A 10,000-nucleotide genomic window follows, 5' to 3' on the forward strand; every position below is an offset into this window, starting at 1 on the left:
GTACAGTTCTATCTATCACAGTTGTTCACTATATATACTATGGAAACTTTCTGTTTTTCACCGTAGCAGTTTTACAGTCTTTTACCGTTAAAATCAAGATCATGTTTTACAGTCACTCAGCTACAGTTCAGGACATGTTTTACTGGTGTATTTCACTGGCTATGGTGGGTTTCAGTCTTTTTCAGATCAGTGTTCATTTGCCTAACAGATTTAGATGTTTTATACATTTTTTTAACATTTGTGCACATCCAGTGTAGAGCATCAGAGAGACTGATGGCGAACTGGTGTATTTTTACAGTAAAGCCATCAGGCTCTGACAGGTGAGCCTCCGAGTCCCTCGTTCTCCACAATCTCCATCTCTCCACTCTCTCTGACACACTCCCCCGTTCAACATGAGCGAGCAAGCCAGAATAAGCAGAACAAAGACAAGTGGAAGGAGAAAATGTGAGTTGTGTGTCATGTTCTGGGTTGTATCTTTTTCCCGCTCAGTGATTTTAGACTCTGACTCTCTCTCTCTCTCTCTCTCTCTCTCTCTCTCTCTCTCTCTCTCTCTCTCTCTCTCTCTCTCTCGTCCATGAATGCCGGCGTGTTTCGCATTGTGTCGACAGATCTGAGCGCGCGCGATTATCAGCAGGTACACGTGTGTGTGAATGCTGTCAGCCCGCTTAATAAAGCGCGATCCGGCCTGTGTTTACTAAACAATTTCTCCCGTCGCCGCGGTTCGCGGGATTCGTGGGATTGTTGCCGGGATACGGGAACTCTCGTTTGGCTCGTCGCGCGGGTTGATTACTGACTCGCGCCTTTAATACGCTGCATAATGAGCAAATCTCAGAAATGCAGGAGCGCCATTCGAACCCAACAATGTGAGCCGGTAATGCGTGTGTGTGTGTGTGTGTGTGTGTGTAATGAGAGTTGTGCTGGGTAATGTTCACTCTATTGTAGCAGAGCAAACACAGCGACGCATTAAACTGCTCAGACGTGTTTGGAAGAATGGCAGCGCACGTCTCTCTCTCTCTCTCTCTCTCTCTCTCTGTGTGTGTGTGTGTGATTGGCAGCTCGAGAGGTTGCCAGCGCTGTTTCTTCAACCCTCTCTCGGTGTAGCAGGTGTGCTGTCCTGGTTAACACGCGATAATTACACATTCTCTGCTCAGACACAGATCAGGTCACTGCCACAATTACAGGCCTTGTTTTAGCCTGACAGAGAGAAGCTGTACTGTCTCTATCTGTGTCTCTGAAGCTCACACTGATCACTGCAGGCAAACTCACGCTTTCGCCACAGTAAAACACACAGTAAAGATGCTCGAAGCCGCTGTATTCCTGTGTTACAGGGTTCTGAACGCAAACATGGACAATCTGAAACATTTGCATTCACATCTGTCAGATTCTGAGACAAATAAAGCGTGTGGTTTTACAAAATGTTCATTATAAAGTCAACATGAATTCTATTTACTGTATTTTGTATAAAACTTGTAAGGGCAATAAAGACATTTAATGTTAAAAATATATATATTTCAAATAAATGCTGTTCTTTTGAAGTGTCTGTTCATCGAAGAATCTTGAAAAATTATCCACAGAAATATGAACTGTTTTCAACACTGATAATAATCATACATGTTTCTTGATCATCAAATCCTCATATTAGAGTGATTTCTGAAGGATCATGTGACACTGAAGACTGGAGTAATGATGCTGAACATTCAGCTTTGATCACAGGAATAAATTACACTTTACTGTATATTCACATAGAGAACAGATGATTTACACTGGAATAATATTTCACTATTTTTACAGTATTTCTGATCAAATAAACGAGGTTTGGTGAGCAGAAGAGACTCTTTCAGAAACATCTCACCAACTTTTGAACACTGAAGCTTCATGCATGAACATGAATCTGCTATTCTCTGTTATAGACGAGTCAAACACAATCACACACACACACGCCACATCTTTCCGTCGGTGTAAAGTCACGTGACGTTTAGACTCGCTCGATGCACTTTGTTTAAGTATCTCTGCTCATTTCTGCGGCTAATCTCTCCAGCGCAGTTTTTATACGAGCTGTTAATATTGATTGGTGGGAAAGACAGAGCAGGATTCAATCACAATAACAGGTTTCATTAGTGTGTGTGTGTGTGTGTGTGTGTGAGGCACACATTGATCAGTGTAATGCTGAGATGCACCTTGAAGAATAATGAGCACTTATTTTAATGACCATCACAATTATCAAGGTCACTGTCTGACTGAGTCTCGAGTCTCTCCTGTCGGTTATTCGTGTGTTTGGTGGATCTGTGAAGCGTGCGACTCCCTGTCACTCTGTAACCTGTGTGTGTGTGTGTGATTGTCACTCCTGTAACCCACTGTTTCACACACACTTTCAGAAACACAGTTCATGCTTCAGAGAGCACGTCTTTATTAGCACACGTGAAGCTCTACTCGAGTCCTTCAATCTGAGCTCAACTATCTGAACACACACACACACACACACACACACACACACACACGACTTCAGACTGACAGCTCCTGATGCATGGAACACATTTACTGTGGTAAGAAACACACACAGACGCTTCTCTCGAAACTGTGCTGAGATTTGTCACTACAAATTCTAGATGGAAACACCAATGGTGGAACAGAACCAGATAATGTTAGCAGTGTTTTTCTTGAAAGTGTACAAGCGAGTGACATATTGACAATTGTCCAGAAGTGTGCCAATAAAAAAATCAAATGATTATACTGATATGAATATGGTATTGATAAAGCAAATTAAATGTATTTCCAGACTGCATGAAAATAGCCAAAGTAATTCCACTGTTTAAAAAAGGAAATGAATCTGAATTTTCTAATTATAGACCAATATCATTACTTCCACAGTTCTCTAAAATTCTGGAGAAGTTATTTGTGATTAGACTGAATAAATTTCTAAATGAATTTAAGATTTTAAGTAACAGCCAATATGGGTTTCGTCCTAATCACTCAACTGCTACAGCAATGATGGAACTAACTGAAGAAATCACCAATGCTATAGACAAAAAACACTATTTAGTAAGCATCATTGTGGATCTTCAGAAAGCGTTTGGACCACAGAAATACGCTGGACCACAAGATATTGTTGCATAAATTATATAAATATGGTATCAGAGGTGTGGCACACCAATGGGTTACCAGCTATTTAAAAAACAGAAGTCAGTTTGTTGAAATTGACAACATAAAGTCTAAAAATTGTAACATTACTTGCGGGGTACCACAAGGATCAGTCCTAGGACCTATACTTTTTCCTCTATATGTAAATTACATTGTGTCTGTGTCTCAGTTACTTAGGTGCATTTTGTTTGCGGATGACACCACTTTATTCTATTCAGGAAAAAATATAAAAGGTGTCCTACAAATCGTACAGAATGAATTCCAGAAGATTATGAAGTGGTTCAATGCAAATAGATTGTCCCTAAATATCAGCAAAACTAAATGTATGATATTTTGTAGTAAAAGGAAACATGTCGAAATGCCATTGTTTATTAACGGATTAGAAATTGAAAGGGCACATGAGATTAAGTTTCTAGGTATTATGATTGACGAACATTTGACATGGAAATCACATACTGATAATATCAAAGTAAAGGTATCCCAAATAATAGCTGTGCTGCATAAAGTTAAAGATTCTCTAAATAACAATGCATTGTTTTTGTTGTATAACTCATTGATTGTTCCGTATCTGACCTATTGCATTGAAGTGTGGGGAAGTGCCTGCAAAACATACATTAATCCAATTTTACTTTTACAGAAAACAGCGATTTGAGTTACCAGTGGAAGTGGATACAGAGATCCAACTAATCCTTTATTCATACAACTAAAAACACTGAAATGTAATGACTTAGTAGAGTATAGCCTTCTAAAAACCATGTATAAAGTTCATCTGGAAAGTTTACCAGACAATTTGCAAAACAGATTCACCAAGAGGAAAAGTAGATATGAACTAAAAGGTACTGAGGTTTTTACAAAACCCAGGTTCCAATCGGCTGTAAAGGAAAAATGTGTTACAATCAAAGGAGTCAGTTTGTGGTCTTGATTGTAAAATTAAAACTTCTAAGTTCATTTATGTGTTTAAGAAGTATGTTAAATTATCAATGTTGCAGAAATATAATACTAGTAGCAGATCAACTTTATTGATGTATTTTTGTGTTTTGATGTCTTAGAAAAAGAGACGGCTGCATGAGACAGCTCAAATGAACTGGAACTGTAAATGATTTTGTGTTGATAGGGGGCAGACATTATAAGTTTTACTTCTTTTTCTGCTCCTCTTCATTCATGTTAAATGCTTTTGTTGCATTTGTTTTTAAATGAACAAAATAAATGTAATTAAAAAAAAAAAAAAAAAATTAAACTGCACCAGAACACAGAAGAGCTCAGACACTCCTCCTCCAGTCACCCGCGCTGCTCTACATTACACATCTCTAACCCTAACCCTAACTCTAACCCTAACCCTACATAACATTCTTAAATCACTTTTCTAGTTCGCAATCTTTGTGAGGAATCTAAATAGACATAATGGTTTCTATACTGTACAAACTGTATATTCTGTCCTCTTACACTAACCCTACCCATCACACACACACACACACACACACACACACACACACACACACACACACACGCGCACACACACACACACACACACACACACACACACACACACACACACACACACACACACACACACACACACACAGGCGTTGTCTCTGCTGTTGTCGGCTGGCCTTAAGTTAGTTATGAGTTTATATAATTGTTAGAATGTCATTGACCAACAGCAAATCCCTGTCCGACTCTCCCACATTCACAGCAGTCCTGAGTAATTCCCCTCCAAGTGTGTGTGTGTGTGTGTGTGTGTCAGTGCCGCTTCTTTACAAGAACCAATGAAGTTGTAAAAGTTGTTTCAGAGTCTCTATATGAGCGTTGGACAGACGAGCAGATCCCCCACACACTCGATCCTTCACTCGCTGTCAAACACTGGCGTACAGGAGTGCTCAAACACCGGAGTACAGGAGTGCTCAAAGACCGGAGTACAGGAGTGCTCTAACACCGGAGTACAGGAGTGCTCTAACACCGGAGTACAGGAGTGCTCTAACACCGGAGTACAGGAGAGCTCTAACACCGGAGTACAGGAGTGCTCTAACACCGGAGTACAGGAGTGCTCAAACACCGGAGTACAGGAGGGCTCTAACACCGGAGTACAGGAGTGCTCTAACACCGGAGTACAGGAGTGCTCTAACACCGGAGTACAGGAGTGCTCTAACACCGGAGTACAGGAGTGCTCTAACACCGGCGTACAGGAGTGCTCTAACACCGGAGTACAGGAGAGCTCTAACACCGGAGTACAGGAGTGCTCTAACACCGGAGTACAGGAGTGCTCAAACACCGGAGTACAGGAGGGCTCTAACACCGGAGTACAGGAGTGCTCTAACACCGGCGTACAGGAGTGCTCTAACACCGGAGTACAGGAGTGCTCTAACACCGGAGTACAGGAGTGCTCTAACACCGGCGTACAGGAGTGCTCTAACACCGGAGTACAGGAGTGCTCTAACACCGGAGTACAGGAGTGCTCTAACACCGGAGTACAGGAGTGCTCTAACACCGGAGTACAGGAGTGCTCTAACACCGGAGTACAGGAGTGCTCTAACACCGGAGTACAGGAGTGCTCTAACACCGGAGTACAGGAGAGCTCTAACACCGGCGTACAGGAGTGCTCAAACACCGGAGTACAGGAGAGCTCTAACACCGGAGTACAGGAGAGCTCTAACACCGGAGTACAGGAGTGCTCTAACACCGGAGTACAGGAGTGCTCTAACACCGGCGTACAGGAGTGCTCTAACACCGGAGTACAGGAGTGCTCTAACACCGGAGTACAGGAGTGCTCTAACACCGGCGTACAGGAGTGCTCTAACACCGGAGTACAGGAGTGCTCTAACACCGGAGTACAGGAGTGCTCTAACACCGGAGTACAGGAGTGCTCTAACACCGGCGTACAGGAGTGCTCTAACACCGGAGTACAGGAGTGCTCTAACACCGGCGTACAGGAGTGCTCTAACACCGGAGTACAGGAGTGCTCTTACACCGGCGTACAGGAGTGCTCTAACACCGGAGTACAGGAGTGCTCTAACACCGGAGTACAGGAGTGCTCTAACACCGGAGTACAGGAGTGCTCTAACACCGGAGTACAGGAGTGCTCTAACACCGGCGTACAGGAGTGCTCTAACACCGGAGTACAGGAGTGCTCTAACACCGGAGTACAGGAGTGCTCTAACACCGGAGTACAGGAGTGCTCTAACACCGGAGTACAGGAGTGCTCTAACACAGGAGTACAGGAGTGTACCGGAGTACAGGAGTGTACCGGAGTGTACAGGAGTACAGGAGTGCTCTATTGTTCAGGAGTGTACAGGAGTGCTCTAACACCGGAGTACAGGAGTGCTCTAACACCGGCGGCGTACAGGAGTGCTCAAACACCGGAGTACAGGAGAGCTCTAACACCGGAGTACAGGAGTGCTCTAACACCGGCGTACAGGAGAGCTCTAACACCAGAGTACAGGAGTGCTCTAACACCGGCGTACAGGAGTGCTCTAACACCGGCGTACAGGAGTGCTCTAACACCGGAGTACAGGAGTGCTCTAACACCGGAGTACAGGAGAGCTCTAACACCGGAGAGTACAGGAGTGTACCGGAGTACAGGAGTGTACCGGAGTGTACAGGAGTACAGGAGTGCTCTAACACCGGAGTACAGGAGTGCTCTAACACCGGCGGCGTACAGGAGTGCTCTAACACCGGCGGCGTACAGGAGTGCTCAAACACCGGAGTACAGGAGTGCTCTAACACCGGCGTACAGGAGAGCTCTAACACCAGAGTACAGGAGTGCTCTAACACCGGCGTACAGGAGTGCTCTAACACCGGCGTACAGGAGTGCTCTAACACCGGAGTACAGGAGTGCTCTAACACCGGAGTACAGGAGAGCTCTAACACCGGAGTACAGGAGTGCTCTAACACCGGCGTACAGGAGTGCTCTAACACCGGAGTACAGGAGTGCTCTAACACCGGAGTACAGGAGTGCTCTAACACCGGCGTACAGGAGTGCTCTAACACCGGAGTACAGGAGAGCTCTAACACCGGAGTACAGGAGTGCTCTAACACCGGCGTACAGGAGTGCTCAAACACCGGAGTACAGGAGTGCTCTAACACCGGCGTACAGGAGTGCTCTAACACCGGCGTACAGGAGTGCTCTAACACCGGCGTACAGGAGTGCTCTAACACCGGCGTACAGGAGTGCTCTAACACCGGAGTACAGGAGTGCTCTAACACCGGCGTACAGGAGTGCTCTAACACCGGCGTACAGGAGTGCTCTAACACCGGCGTACAGGAGTGCTCTAACACCGGAGTACAGGAGAGCTCTAACACCGGCGTACAGGAGTGCTCAAACACCGGAGTACAGGAGTGCTCTAACACCGGCGTACAGGAGTGCTCTAACACCGGCGTACAGGAGTGCTCTAACACCGGCGTACAGGAGTGCTCTAACACCGGAGTACAGGAGTGCTCTAACACCGGCGTACAGGAGTGCTCTAACACCGGAGTACAGGAGTGCTCTAACACCGGAGTACAGGAGTGCTCTAACACCGGAGTACAGGAGTGCTCTAACACCGGAGTACAGGAGTGCTCTAACACCGGAGTACAGGAGTGCTCTAACACAGGAGTACAGGAGTGCTCTAACACCGGCGTACAGGAGTGCTCTAACACCGGCGTACAGGAGTGCTCTAACACCGGCGTACAGGAGTGCTCTAACACCGGCGTACAGGAGTGCTCTAACACCGGCGTACAGGAGTGCTCTAACACCGGAGTACAGGAGTGCTCTAACACCGGCGTACAGGAGTGCTCTAACACCGGAGTACAGGAGTGCTCTAACACCGGCGTACAGGAGTGCTCTAACACCGGAGTACAGGAGTGCTCTAACACCGGCGTACAGGAGTGCTCTAACACCGGAGTACAGGAGTGCTCTAACACCGGCGTACAGGAGTGCTCTAACACCGGCGTACAGGAGTGCTCTAACACCGGAGTACAGGAGTGCTCTAACACCGGCGTACAGGAGTGCTCTAACACCGGCGTACAGGAGTGCTCTAACACCGGAGTACAGGAGTGCTCTAACACCGGCGTACAGGAGTGCTCTAACACCGGAGTACAGGAGTGCTCTAACACCGGCGTACAGGAGTGCTCAAACACCGGAGTACAGGAGTGCTCTAACACCGGCGTACAGGAGTGCTCTAACACCGGCGTACAGGAGTGCTCTAACACCGGCGTACAGGAGTGCTCTAACACCGGCGTACAGGAGTGCTCTAACACCGGAGTACAGGAGAGCTCTAACACCGGAGTACAGGAGTGCTCTAACACCGGCGTACAGGAGTGCTCTAACACCGGAGTACAGGAGTGCTCTAACACCGGAGTACAGGAGTGCTCTAACACCGGAGTACAGGAGTGCTCTAACACTGGAGTACAGGAGTGCTCTAACACCGGAGTACAGGAGTGCTCTAACACCGGCGTACAGGAGTGCTCTAACACCGGAGTACAGGAGTGCTCTAACACCGGAGTACAGGAGTGCTCTAACACCGGCGTACAGGAGTGCTCTAACACCGGAGTACAGGAGTGCTCTAACACCGGCGTACAGGAGTGCTCTAACACCGGAGTACAGGAGTGCTCTAACACCGGAGTACAGGAGTGCTCTTACACCGGAGTACAGGAGTGCTCTAACACCGGAGTACAGGAGTGCTCTAACACCGGCGTACAGGAGTGCTCTAACACCGGAGTACAGGAGTGCTCTAACACCGGAGTACAGGAGTGCTCTAACACCGGCGTACAGGAGTGCTCTAACACCGGAGTACAGGAGTGCTCTAACACCGGAGTACAGGAGTGCTCTTACACCGGAGTACAGGAGTGCTCTAACACCGGAGTACAGGAGTGCTCTAACACCGGAGTACAGGAGTGCTCTAACACCGGAGTACAGGAGTGCTCTAACACCGGAGTACAGGAGTGCTCTAACACCGGCGTACAGGAGTGCTCTAACACCGGAGTACAGGAGTGCTCTAACACCGGAGTACAGGAGTGCTCTAACACCGGAGTACAGGAGTGCTCTAACACCGGAGTACAGGAGTGCTCTAACACCGGAGTACAGGAGTGCTCTAACACCGGAGTACAGGAGTGCTCTAACACCGGCGTACAGGAGTGCTCTAACACCGGAGTACAGGAGTGCTCTAACACCGGAGTACAGGAGTGCTCTAACACCGGCGTACAGGAGTGCTCTAACACCGGAGTACAGGAGTGCTCTAACACCGGAGTACAGGAGTGCTCAAACACCGGAGTACAGGAGTGCTCTAACACCGGAGTACAGGAGTGCTCTAACACCGGCGTACAGGAGTGCTCTAACACCGGAGTACAGGAGTGCTCTAACACCGGAGTACAGGAGTGCTCTAACACCGGAGTACAGGAGTGCTCTAACACCGGAGTACAGGAGTGCTCTAACACCGGAGTACAGGAGTGCTCTAACACCGGAGTACAGGAGTGCTCTAACACCGGAGTACAGGAGTGCTCTAACACCGGAGTACAGGAGTGCTCTAACACCGGAGTACAGGAGAGCTCTAACACTGGCTATATCACTTTATGATCTTTGAGTTAAAGAGCATTTGTCATTCACTCCCACTGCACACTGCAAAAACACAAATTACAGTAATAAAAGCCCAGAATCTGTGGTTGCCAAAATTTTACAGTAAAAAATGCGGTAGCAGCATTTTAATCTTCACAGATCGAGTGGTGCTGGAAACTACACTCCATTACCGTTATAATAAACTGACAATCACCTGATAAACGAACAACATGATGAATCAAAGCTCACCGCACACAGCTCTCCATAATCCCAGATAAACACTGATATAGAGAAGATGCACAAAACTGTGAAACACACACAACACTAAAATGATGC

General features: G+C 46.9%; 1 protein-coding gene across 2 annotated transcripts in view; it reads right to left on the reverse strand.

Annotated features, from left to right (window-relative positions):
* Window positions 1–10,000, reverse strand: part of zeb2b (zinc finger E-box binding homeobox 2b) — a 78,313-nt gene that overhangs the window by 45,390 nt on the left and 22,923 nt on the right. The window lies entirely within an intron of this gene.

This window comes from Scardinius erythrophthalmus (assembly GCF_964197995.2).
Source record: "Scardinius erythrophthalmus genome assembly, chromosome: 12".
NCBI classification, from domain to species: domain Eukaryota; kingdom Metazoa; phylum Chordata; class Actinopteri; order Cypriniformes; family Leuciscidae; genus Scardinius; species Scardinius erythrophthalmus.